Here is a 12,972-nt window from a genome sequence, read left to right on the forward strand (position 1 = left end):
CTTAATCTTGCTAAATTTTAGCCCCTGGTTAATAATTATAGAGAGGACAATAATCAGTCTGGTACATCCTAATTTAGAAGTGCTTGACCTTGCATTTTTAATCTAGTTTCATTAATAATGATCTTGAACAGGTAAAGCTTACTTATGGTGGTCGAAACTCTGCACAGACAATGTATACTTCAATTGCACAATTGCCTGACTGAGAAAGCCTTGCCAGAATATGTTTACTATTACTAGTCCAAGGCTATAATAGTAGATAATATCAAAATGACAATGGATTACAGAAGTTTCTTGCCTCAAATTTCATGATTCATCCTCTAATATTTTTTATTAAATAGAGTCTTAATTCAGATTCTATTATTCTGATATTCTATAATACTGAATTGAAACACTATCAGATGCTTACAGAGTAAAATTCCTCTAACTGCAAGCAAATGGAACTGTTACTCACTGATGTTAGTGTGGAATAGTACAGAGAACTTTCAGCTCAGTTCCAAAACAGTGCTTTACTAATGTAATGTTTCAAATACCATGGCTGGTTCATCAACCTCACAAAGGGCAATAACAGAAAATTACATTTAAAATTTAATATATTAAAGCAGTAGTTAGGTATAACAGTGACAGGCTCCAGAGAAAAGGGGAAAAAAATCTGTTTACTTGTTCTCAGAGTACATTCCCACATCTTCTATTTTCTCTTGCTACTTGCATAGAAAACTTATTTCCTTCTCAGATGTTCAGACTATGATGTACTGAGATTTTGTATCATTACCCAGTCTAGTGGATCTATTAACCAGAAATCCCTTGCAAATACAGGAAGGTTTCTCCTATCAATTTTAGTATCTGCAATAGAGACAGGAAACATTAATATCAGGCTAAGAAAAAATCAGTAATGTCAACATTGTGAAGCTGAACTCCTTACGTTCAAACCATTACCAAGAGAAATTGGTGTACGCACTGACATTAAACATTCTAAAGCCACATTCATTCTTCTAGGAGGTAAAGTTATACATAGGGATTATTTTTCAGAAGTAGGTGCACACAACAGCAAGATTGTTTTACTATTAACATATGTAGCTAAAAAAGATTCTAGATGGAAAAGTGCAGCAGCATCTGGGAGTTTGGTGGAGCTGATCTGCTGAGATGCAAGTCACCGGAACAGCAGAATACATGCCCATTCATTTCTCAGGTAACTTAGTTATTTACATGTCTGTTCTGGTGATTATGAATTATTTATGCTTCATCCCTAGTTTGTTATAGCAATTGTTAGTAAGCAGACAGTTATGAAATGTTTAAATACACAGAATTAGGAACTTGACTAATGCTCAAAGGAAAAACAGGTTTGAGGACATCAGATTGATTTTACACCCACTGAAACAGAATTATACCACACAGAAATCTGCATGCAAATTCAACATGCAGAACTATGTACAAACACCTATCTGCATAATCTACATGTACATGCATGCAAACAGGCATGCTTCATAACCACCTGCAAAGAGATAAGAGATAATTACTATGATGTCTTAATTTGATTTTACAAGTAATAAAGATAACCTTTGAGCATACAAACATTGGAATATGATGAATACATACATAACAATGCACTGAGAGTCCACACATGCTTACATAGATCCAGAAGATCATTCCTGCTTTATAACATTAGGTCAGGATAGCTTCTGTTTTCCTCCAACACTGGTAGATCAAGCTGACCTAAATTATTGAAAAACTTATCCATAGATCTCAAAGCACTGTATACGTATTATTGCAGCTCACAGATGCATTAGAAGATATGCCTAAACTCATGCAGGGAGCTTCAAGTCTTTAATCACTAATAGAACTAATGCACTTATGCTACTAATCTTACAATCCTGCATGCAATAACCTCAATTGAGAAAAAAATCATAGAATCATAAAATCATTTAGGTTGGAAAAGACCTCTAAGATCATCGAGTCCAACCATTAACCTAACACTGAAAAGTCCTACTTCTTACCCACATTTTTAAGTGCCACATCTACAGGTCTCTTATATACTTCCTGGAAAGGTGATTCCATCACTTCCCTAGGCAGCCTGTTTCAGTGCTTGTGAACCCTTTCTGGGAAGAAACTTTTTCTAATATTCAATCTAACCCCTTTCTGGCACAACTTGAGCCCATTTCCTCTTTTCCTACTGCTTGTTTACTTGGGACAAGAAACCAACACCCACCTGGCTGCAACCTCCTTTTATGTAGTTGTAGCAAGCCTCCTTTTCTCCAGGTTAAACAACCTCAGGTCCCTCAGCTGCTCCTCATAAGACTTGTGTTCCAGACTCTTCAACATCTTTGTAGCCCTTCTCTGGACATGCTCCAGCACCTCAATGTCTTTCTTGTAGTGAGGGACCCAAAACTGAACACAGCACTGGAGGTGCAGCCTCACCAGTGCCGAGTGCAGGGGGACAATCACTGCCTCAGTTCTACTGCACACACTATTCCTGATACTGGCCGGGGTGCCATTGACATGCTCCTGAGATCCAATTTAGTTTCTCTTTGTCTTGCACTCTCTTAAACCTGAGGCAGTCTTAAACCTATGCTCTTCCCTTTCCTGACTGCCAAATTTAAGAAGTGAACTCTGTACGCAGGAGACTCAGTTCAGGAAGAAACCACTAGAGGTCAGGCAGGATATTGTAATCATGGCCATACAGAGAAGGGAGATTTTTCTAAGCGTGCCATTAGCAAGAGAAATGAGGAACCATAGTGACACTTAAATAAAAAGATTTAAATATTGGCTACTTTTCATGTCAGAAAGCAAAACTGTGCTCTTGAAAACTGTTATATTCAAGACAGATCTCATGTGCTGCTATGAAGGTATAGGTGAGGAAACAGTTTTATTTGATAAAAAACAGGTGTGCAGCTAAATATGGGCATTCTGTATGAATAGAAGTTGGTCATAGTAAACACAGTTGTTCATCGAACACCGAGCAAGCCTTCAATATACCCAAAGTTTACTTGTTTACTGGATCTTCAAGTTGCCACCTGTAACAGGTTTTCCACATTGCTTTCTTTTTACAAAGGTGTGCCTGGGGAAGACAAGATGTAGAAAAACAGTATAATACTCTTTTTTTCTTCTCTGACTGAGAAATGGAGATCTAGTCTTAGAATACACACAGAATATCATACTGTGCAAAATTGTTCAGCAGCTATTTCCCTGAATCTTTCTTGTCATTGTTCTGGTGAACTCCTCAGGAACATCTATTCCTTCAGTGGAAATGGGTGAGTTAAGCTCAGTCGGTGCATTGTTGACCACCCCTTGTCACAAAATCAGTAGCACCACCCAGTGGGAGAGCTGATCTGCAGCTGCCAGGGCCTCCTTTGCCTCAAAGGTCTTCCTGGCCGCAAAAGTGGTACTTCTGATCAAAATGCCCCTCCCCTCTAATGTACATGCTCACATTCCCCTGCATCCTATATACGGTTGTAAGCTCAAAAGCTAGGTAGCAACTCATACTTCAGAGTATGGCTCAGAGAACTTCCTCAATCAATCATGTTTCTTTTTCCCATGTGCCACTTCACCACCTTGTGTGTGCATCAATCTGCCTGACATGCAGCTGAGTGCTCTGACAGCACTTCTGTATTTCCTGGAAGCTTATTACCTTGGAAGCATTTAAAATAATTCCACCAAAACTGACGTTAAAGTAGCCTCAGTTATCCAAAAGAAGGCTACAGTGTTTTTGGTTTGTTTACTCATGTGTAAACAGCTATATTTTATCAGATACCATACTCAGAGTGAACAGAAGAAATAATTGAAAATTCAGTTACATTTACTAAGCTTCACATCTAACTGTATCTTCTACATTTGTAATTCAGTATAGATCTGTAAATCTATATTTAGAGACACCTACCTCTTATAGCTCTGTGAAAATCAGCACATCCAGCAGAAATATCACTTTATTCAAGTTAGCCAAAATCTGGATATGTACTTGCCATCTACTGGACTGTGAGATAGCTGTAGTAAGTATGTAAGTCCTTAGTATGAGGCAAAAAAGAAACACAAAAGATTTACACCTACTTGACACAATATGATAGGAAATAAAACAAAAACAGGGAAACATGAGTAACATATGTTACTCATTAAAGCAAAATCTGCTAGTCTTTTAATGCTTGTTGATTTCTGATAAACCTTTTCCTCCTACAGCAGCTCATGTCATCTATAACAGATATTAAAAAATAAGTCCTACATCTTCTGTGTAGCTGCTTCAATGTCAGAACTGCCATCACAAAGTGGGAAAAAATGGGAACCCGTCTTTTCTGATTTGTGTCTGAACAGACACACAAAAATTAATGGCTAATTGCTGCCTGTGATGGTGTAAACTTGTTTCTGGAACTGTGGCTCGTAGTAACTTACCTATTTCTTACAGGAGTGATCTACCTCTTATCACTGCTAACAGGGGCAGACTGAAAAGTGGTACTAAAGTCTGCTGTGGTTCCTGTGTCCCTATACATTTTATATATGTAATACTGCTGTTTTAGTAAGTCTAAACCATGTGTATAAACAATATTGAGGTAACCTTCAGTTTCCCTAGATTCAAAAAAACCCTCCTCAAACCCCTTCAAAAAAAAAAAAAGAGACCAAAAAAGCCCCCATAAAACCCACAGGAGAGGGCCAAGTGCTCATCAGTGTCCATGCAGAGTAAGAAGGAAATACATAGACATAGGAAAATTCACTGTTTGTCTCTTGTTTGTATTTCCACCTCCACTGCTAGGCCTTGATTTTCACATTGCATTGGAGCTGGAAATTAGAGAGTAACACCTGGTGGATGGATAGAGAAATAAATGTCACATCTCTGTGCATAGCACAGTACAGGCTTTATTATTACCATGTACACAATGTCATCTGCAATTGCCTTTCAAACAGGGATTCTGAGAAAACACTAAATACTCAATAGGGTGCTATTAGCGATTCTGCAAGATAGCAAAGACCATACCAGAAACAGAGAACAGATATGAGATAAGGCACACACAGTACATGTTGATTTATCCAAAGAGACTGTGTTGACACACCACTTCTATACTTCATCCCTGTTGGCAGAAACACAGTAGGTACCTTCAAAAGAATAGTGACAGAGCTCCTGAGCATACTGACTTCATAGAGAAAAGCATGGACAATAAGTGGCTATGCCAACTCATGGTGAATGAGCACAAAGTTTTAGGAACAGCTATAGCTGCAGAAATATTCTGGGCATAGGACATTCCTTCTTCTTTCCTGTGTTGAGACTTTGTAATCTGCTGAATCTGATAAGAAATTACTCAGAAGTGTCCATTAGCATATGCTTGGTTGATTAAAAGTACCAATAAGCTTTAAGTGGTAGAATCAGGAGGGGCTGTGATTCATAGTCTTTTCCATTATCAAGGGTAGTGCAGACACTTTGAGAGGCACTGGATAGCACAGCACAGAGGGACCTGAGCTGGACCCACTGCTCCAGCAAAGCATCTCCTAGGATGAGAAAGAGCAATGCAGATGTTTGCGTGCAAAGGGCACACAAGTGATGGAGAGGTACAGTCTGTTAACAATAGTGGCAGCTGTGTACTATGTCACTGCATTTATGAGCACAAACATTAGCAGCTATGTTTCTCAAGTGTGACATACGCAGAACTTAAGCAATCTGACAGAATACACTGAGCATTATCCAGCTATTCTCTTGAGATTACTGTAAGGCTTCTGCAGTATTCCCGCACACAGTCTTGGAATGATGAATGTTACGAGTTTTCCAGGGCCATCGGTAACTGCACTGTAAGGTAAAAGGTAAAATTTTAAGCCATTTAAATTTAGGATGTAATTTCGTCCTTCCAATGTCTGCTAAAAACATGGAAAATGGAGCAAAAACATACCTTGGGAGGAAGAGAGGAAGCACTGCAACACAACACTGCCTCAGACTGGACTGTACTGGAGATCCTTACCAAATTGAGAGCAAAATGTTTCATAATCCATACAATCAATGTAGCAAGAAGAAATATATACTCACTTAAGGAAGCTATTCCCTTTTGCAAAAGAAGCAGAATCTAGCCCAAACTGTTACATAAACAGATTATGGTAAGAGCATTACCACAGTTCTGCTAATGCTAATATGAAGGGATAGTCCATGTATTAAACAGGAAAAGGAAAAAAAGGAGGAAGAAAGGAAGAAAAAAGAAAGGAAGAAAGGAAGAAAAAAGAAAGGAGGAAGGAAGGAAGGAAGGAAGGAAGGAAGGAAGGAAGGAAGGAAGGAAGAAAGAAAGAAAGAAAGAAAGAAAGAAAGAAAGAAAGAAAGAAAGAAAGAAAGAAAGAAAGAAAGAAAGAAAGAAAGAAAGAAAGAAAGAAAGAAAGAAAGAAAGAAAGAAAATGACAAAGCTAGAAAGAAAGAAAGAAAGAAAGAAAGAAAGAAAGAAAGAAAGAAAGAAAGAAAGAAAGAAAGAAAGAAAGAAAGAAAGAAAGAAAGAAAGAAAGAAAGAAAATGACAAAGCTAAAGAAAAAAACAGTTGTTGCTGGACACAATGTCAGAACTGAAGAGATCTCAGGGATAGCATTTTTAGTTGATATATCCTGTCTGTATTTTTACAAGAAGGACAAAGAGACATGATTGAGATATAAATGATGTAAGAATGTGGACTATTATTGTGAAAGAAGAACCTTTTCATTAATGTAGAGAACCAAACTTTTTCAGTGCTATATCAGGAACAAGAATTTACAGAGGGGCTATGGCCCTTCTGGCAACTGTTTCCAAACATACTAATTTTTTGACAGAAAGAGTCTGAAAAAACAGGATATGTTCTGGTTTTGAGAAGAAATCTGCTTTTCAATGAAGTACCTTCATTAGTAGGGGGGTTCTAATTCTTCTCCAAACACAAGTATTAATAATTTTAATTGATTCCTTACACTTATCTATCCTGCATGACAGCATATGACTGTCAGAAACACCCCCATCAACCGTACATTTGTAATATTTTTCACTGAGATAGAATCCTTCATCTGAGATTCTCAAGGCTCTTTGCAATTGTAGAAAAGTATAAGATTATGGATGGGAAAATGAAGGCATAAGAAATGATGGTTTAGACAACAGTGTCTCCCTGTGGCACTGTGACTGTTATTCTTTGTTGTTTGTTAAACTGAACTAGTGAATAATGCAAAGCCCAAGAAAATAAGGAAATTATTGTCCCTTACATTTATAAGCAGATGCTTGGCTTATCAAACACATCAGTATATTCAAAATATTCCTCAAAGCATTTAAATCAGCACAAACATGCATAATTGAATGAGTTTTGCTATATTATTTTTATCCTCTGATGCTCACACGACAACCAGTATAGCTACGATCAGCCTACACAAAGCCAGGATCATACTGGAATGAAGATCCAATTTTATTATGGTACCGAATGGAATATGAGCATATATTTTTCATCAGTGTTTTCAAATGCTCAAACATTAAACTCCCTGCTTATAATATATATGATTAATTTGGACAATCTAAACTTGAAAACTGGTTTTGATTAAAGCAAATTCATTGCATACCCCTTAATAAAAACCCCTTTACTTCCAAGAACAATGATAGCTTACAATGATCATGCAGACTACATACACTGTAAAATCTGTGTCCAACACTCAGGCAGCTGCACTTGCTTCTGCTGCTTACAGCTACACCTATAAATACTGATCCATAAAACATTCAAAGACCAGAAACACAGCATGTTTCAGGTTTTTTCTGTGAGTGATATTAATGGTTGTCTCTCATTTTGTAGCTTGGGATGCTAAACTAAGTTTGTTCATTTTATGATTTGGGTTAAAAATGTAGTGTTTCAGACAGTGTTTGAAGCACTAAAAAAAAATATGAGACTGTTTCAAAATTGACAAGATTTGGAAACCAGCAGTCAATGTCTCTTCTACTTGCAAAATCTTTCCACCTAAAAAAGGGGGTCTTGGGAAGTTCTCAGCTTACTAAGGGTAAGAAAGCACATAGTCCATGAGTGGAAAACTGCAGATCTAACAAGCAAAAGATTCAGAGGCAGCTTTCTTGGACTTTTTACACTTTTGTTTGTTTGTTCTACTTCTAATATTATGCAATTTCTCCCATTCTTCTTTCACCCAACATATGTTACACTCACTTTCCAAATGCAACTTTTCACAGACACATTTTCTGAATTGAAGTAAAAATGCATGTATAGGTGTCTTTTCTTTTTCTTCAATGACTGTCATTACTACAAAAGGCAGAATTTTTCTATCTGCAGTTCTTCTCTAAAGAGCCAGGCAATTTCAGGTTTCTAACTTTTTTGTAAAATCTTAGACATTCAACAACAGTATTATAATTCATAATTATCTCTATGCAGCCAAGAAAATGCAATAATCATTTATTTTTATTTAGCTAAAAAATCACATTGGTATCACTTTTAGCAGTCAGTTGCTTATTGCTTTAACAATGAGTACTACGAGGGAAATTATGCTGCTTATGTTTCCTCTTTGTTAGTATCAGTCCCTAACACACACAACTCTCATTTGCTTACTAGCAGAAGATTTCACCTTTGTCAGCACTTCACAGCCCATACTGTTGTGAAAAAAACAAACTGCAACCTACTCAGCCTCTCGCATCAGTCAGCAAAACTTTGGGCTAAGTTCTCCTGATTGTGATGCTCAGCTATACTGAGCAGCCCCTTGCTTTGGAACAGAGACTGTTGACACTCACTGGCAGCATGGCCTGGTTAAATGCCCTGGTGTTTAACCCTTCACTGCAGAAGTTTTCTTCAACACAATTTCAGCCTTCAAAGGAAAATCAATAACGAGGGAGTGATCCTTTTTGTAGTCATCCCTTGTGAGCCTGCAGATGGAATACTGCTTCCAGTTTTGCACTTCCCAGGGTGAAAAGACACTGACGTACTGGATTGAGTCTATTGGAAGATGACCAAGATGATAAGATGACTTAAACACATGACATATAACAAAACTCTCAAAGAAATTGGCTTGTTCAACCCTGAGATAACAAGGTTAAGGGAGGGAGACCTTAGGGATCTTACTGCTGTCTTCGACTATCTTGTGAGAATATAGAGAGAAGATAGACCCAAACTCTTCTTGCATGGGAAGGTATAAGATAATAGATAACGAAGTTACAGCAGTGAAATTTTGATTAGATAGAAGGATTTTGTTTGTTTGTTTGTTTGTTTGTTTAGTGAAAGCAGTCAAACATCAGAACAAGTTCCCAGAAAAAGTTGTGGTTTCATCACACTTTAAGATATTCAGAACTTGACTGGTTGTCCTGAGCAACTTCATTCAAATTAGCCCTGATTTGAGCAGGGATTAGAACAGGTGATTTGCATAAATTATTCTGTGTTTCTAGAACTTTATGATTTCACTTTAGATAAATAGCTGAGATTATCAGAAGATAATTTCTTGAACTTACATTTCCTATGAACTGCTCCTGAAAAGAGAAATAAGGTTATAGAAATAAAAGGTATTTTCTCTTGTGTAGGCACAAATATTTAGTTGGGTTTAGTCATGGAGAATGTAATAATGACTTATACCCACACTCTCGTAAATAAAAGGAGGTGAAGTGCTTAAATGTGAAATAAACAAAGAAAACTATAAAAACCTACTGGCATCTACAGATAATGGTGAAAGAAAAACAGCCTACAGCCAAAAGGAGATTTGTGCTCTGTGTTAATAAATAAGTCCAGGTTGATTATTTATTATGGGTCAGACTTCCAAACCATTATTCATCTTCTGATTTGGCTGCAAGTATTTGTCAACACTGAATCACTCCTTGCTTCAGTTTTCAGAGCCAGCCCCTTGTTCAGCAATTGCTAATTGTGTTTACTGAACAGTGTCCAAGGAAAAGGCATTTCCACTCCAGGGGAAGATGCCCTTCCTCACTACCAAAGGCTGGCCCCTGAGTTACTGCATTACTTTCCAAGGTCCAGCCTCATTGGAATTCATGAACAAGCATCAAAGAACTGGAACTGTATGCCCAACAATGAATACAGTCAATAATTGTTGGGGGGCCCTGCCTGCAAGCCTTGCTTGACCTTGGGAGAGAAAAAATAACTCTTATTTCCTTTTCCTTTACACTCACTCTTCTTTCAGTATAAATACAACAAATAAAGAAAATCAATTGTCCAATTTTCACCTGCTATTTCCAGAACTCTTGTGCCAGTTCCATAACTTTATCTAGGCTGCTGTCATCTTTATTATTCTCTCCTCAATAGACTGAGTTCTATGTGATGATACTTTATATTACTGCTTGGCTATTGTTGCTGAACTAACAGCTGTTGTGTATGAATTGTTCAGCGTTACACAAAGGGAATATGGTAAGTATGAGATCAAACACATGTTTTTAAATAAAACCTGCAATGGTACCAGTATACATTCAAGTCTCTTAAGTTATTATACTGTGTTTGCACTTCAGTTTTTGCTTTTTATTTTTTATTTGGATAGCTAAATTAATTAGATTGTCATATATTCTAGACTGTTAGTGTACTGCATTTATGATTTATTCAAGTATACACATTACAGAATAATAATACCCTGTAACCGAACACAACAATGAATTACAATTTATTCATTGAAACAGAGTGGGACACTTTGGGACTTATGTAAAACTTCAAAACAGGGCTTAACCAGTAAGCAGATAGTTGAGTTTTATCTCAAAAGGAAGAAGTGGGCTAGAAAAAGCACAGTTCATTGGCCTGGCAGTCCTCCTACACTTTAACTTTATCACAGATTCATAGAAATGGTTTGGGTTGGAAGGGACCTTAAAGATCACTTAGTTCCAAGCCCTGTGCCATGTACCTGGGACTTCTTTTAGTAGCTCAATTTACTCAAAGACCCATCCAATCTGCCCTTGACATTTCCAGGGATGGGGCATCCATATCTTTTCTGACAAACCTGTTCCAGTGACTCACCATCCTCATAGTAAAGATTTTTCTCCTGATATCTAATCTAAAGCTATCCTCTTCCAGTTTGAAACCATTTCCCCTTGTCCTGTCACCACATGCTCTTGTAAACAGTCTCTCTGTGTCTTTCTTGTCAGATCCCTTCCAGCACTGAAAGGCTGCAATTAGGTCACTCTGAAGCCTTCTCTCTTCCAGGCTGAACAATCCCAACTCTCTCAGCCTTTCCTCATAGGATAGGTGCTCCACCCATCTAATCATCTTGGTGGCCCTCCTCTGGACATGCTCCAACAGCTTTGTGTCTTTCCTGTGCTGGAGAACTCGTTATCTCTCCCTGTCTCCTTCAGCCATTCGAATGACGGGGCAATGCACCTCCTGCTTCTTCTCAAATTTTCTAGAGGATACAGAATAGAAGGAACCATTTTTTAATCAGAAAATGAAGCACAGGTTCATAGAGAACTTTAGAAGCTATGCTATGCTGACCAGGATACCACTCATTCTTGCCAATTGCCACCCCAATATAATGTTCAGGGGTCTCCTTCACACCATCACTCCTCTGGAGCATGACTTGCATTTTGTGTTGGAACTTCTGCTGATAGACTAAAATAACCTTTTGAAACAGGGAACGTCATCAGGTGAAGTCCTATATCAGAGATGACAGTGTAAACTCTATGGGTAACAATTAGGATTCCCTCTCAATCAATGAATTAACTCTCCAGTCAGTGAAACTGCAGCTGGCCTTGCACTTTTGTCAGTGTGGTTAAAGACAGCACAAAGAGGAGATCCTTTGCACAGATGGAAGGGGGTTCTACTACTGCTTACAAGGCACAAGGCAAGCAGAGAGACGTGTGAAAGAAGTCCCTAGTGTAAGAATTATAACCAAACCCAGGTCTCACAGACTTTGTATGTTTAGTACTGCATTTCTTTCCAAATATCTATAACTTTACAGTGCTTTGAGAGGAAAAAAAATCTATTTAAGAAATTACTAAATGTTTGTTCACTGAATTTCTTTGACCTTTTTTTTCCTGATTAATATGCCAAAGAACCAAAGTGCTTCCGAGCAAACAGACTTCTAGGACTTGGAACCAAGCTCATAAAAGAGTAAAAGAGGGCCAAGGTGAAGCTTTTATGGCATGTACAACAGCATCCCACAGTTAGAAAATGGTATCAGGCATGGATTTTTATTTCTGAAAGCATGCCTGAGAGATCCACTATTGGTCACTAAGCTGACAAAAGCCATATAGAATTTGGGTTTGAAACTAACTGCTGAGAAACATCTAGAAAAGGGAGGTATCAGGCAGAGAGGGGGAAATGTCCAACTAAATCATGTACTTTGGGCAACAGAACTTGCAAAGAAAGTGGAAAGTATGAAAGATTTTCTGCTTTGGTGATGAGACAGGACTAAGGATAACACAGGCAGATTGTTGGTAAAATTGAAAGACTGGATTCACAGGCTGGTGGCTACAAATATGCCAACAGAATTGTCCATCAATGTTTTAAAATACATGGTCACAACTTGGCTCCTTGATGCATATTCAGGAAGCTAAGTTAGTATACAGAATTTTAAATATATTTTCACCAGACTTATTAATTCAGGATTATCCAGACTTCTTTAAAAAAAGGCAGAAATCGGATTTCACTTATAAAAAAAATCCAAACCTGTATATCCTTTCTGCAGACTGAAAATAATGAGAAAAATTCATATTATGCCTGACTGGGAACATTTACAGAACCGTGGAAGGGCATTTGACAGTTTGTCTTTCTCAGTTTTTTAGTTTCTTTTTCTCCATTAAGAAATGGAACAAGGATGAAATCAAGTGTTCCAAAACTTTGCTGTTTATAAGTGAAATCAGTAATCAAATGTTTGATTTCTTTCCAAATAGCATTCCAGCTATTTCAATTAAACATCATTCCAACCCCGACCCAAAACCCCTGCAAAGTTCTATATATTTAACATTTCTGCAGTTCAGAAACACAAAGAAGATACAGAAAACCATGAACTGTGTGGCACCACTACCACGCCTAACCAATTTTTTTTTTTTTTTTAGTGTGATGCAGGGCCATCATCTCATTAAGAGATGAGAAAATGAGATTG

This window comes from Pithys albifrons, chromosome 3 (assembly GCF_047495875.1).
Source record: "Pithys albifrons albifrons isolate INPA30051 chromosome 3, PitAlb_v1, whole genome shotgun sequence".
In the NCBI taxonomy this organism is placed as follows: Eukaryota; Metazoa; Chordata; class Aves; order Passeriformes; family Thamnophilidae; genus Pithys; species Pithys albifrons.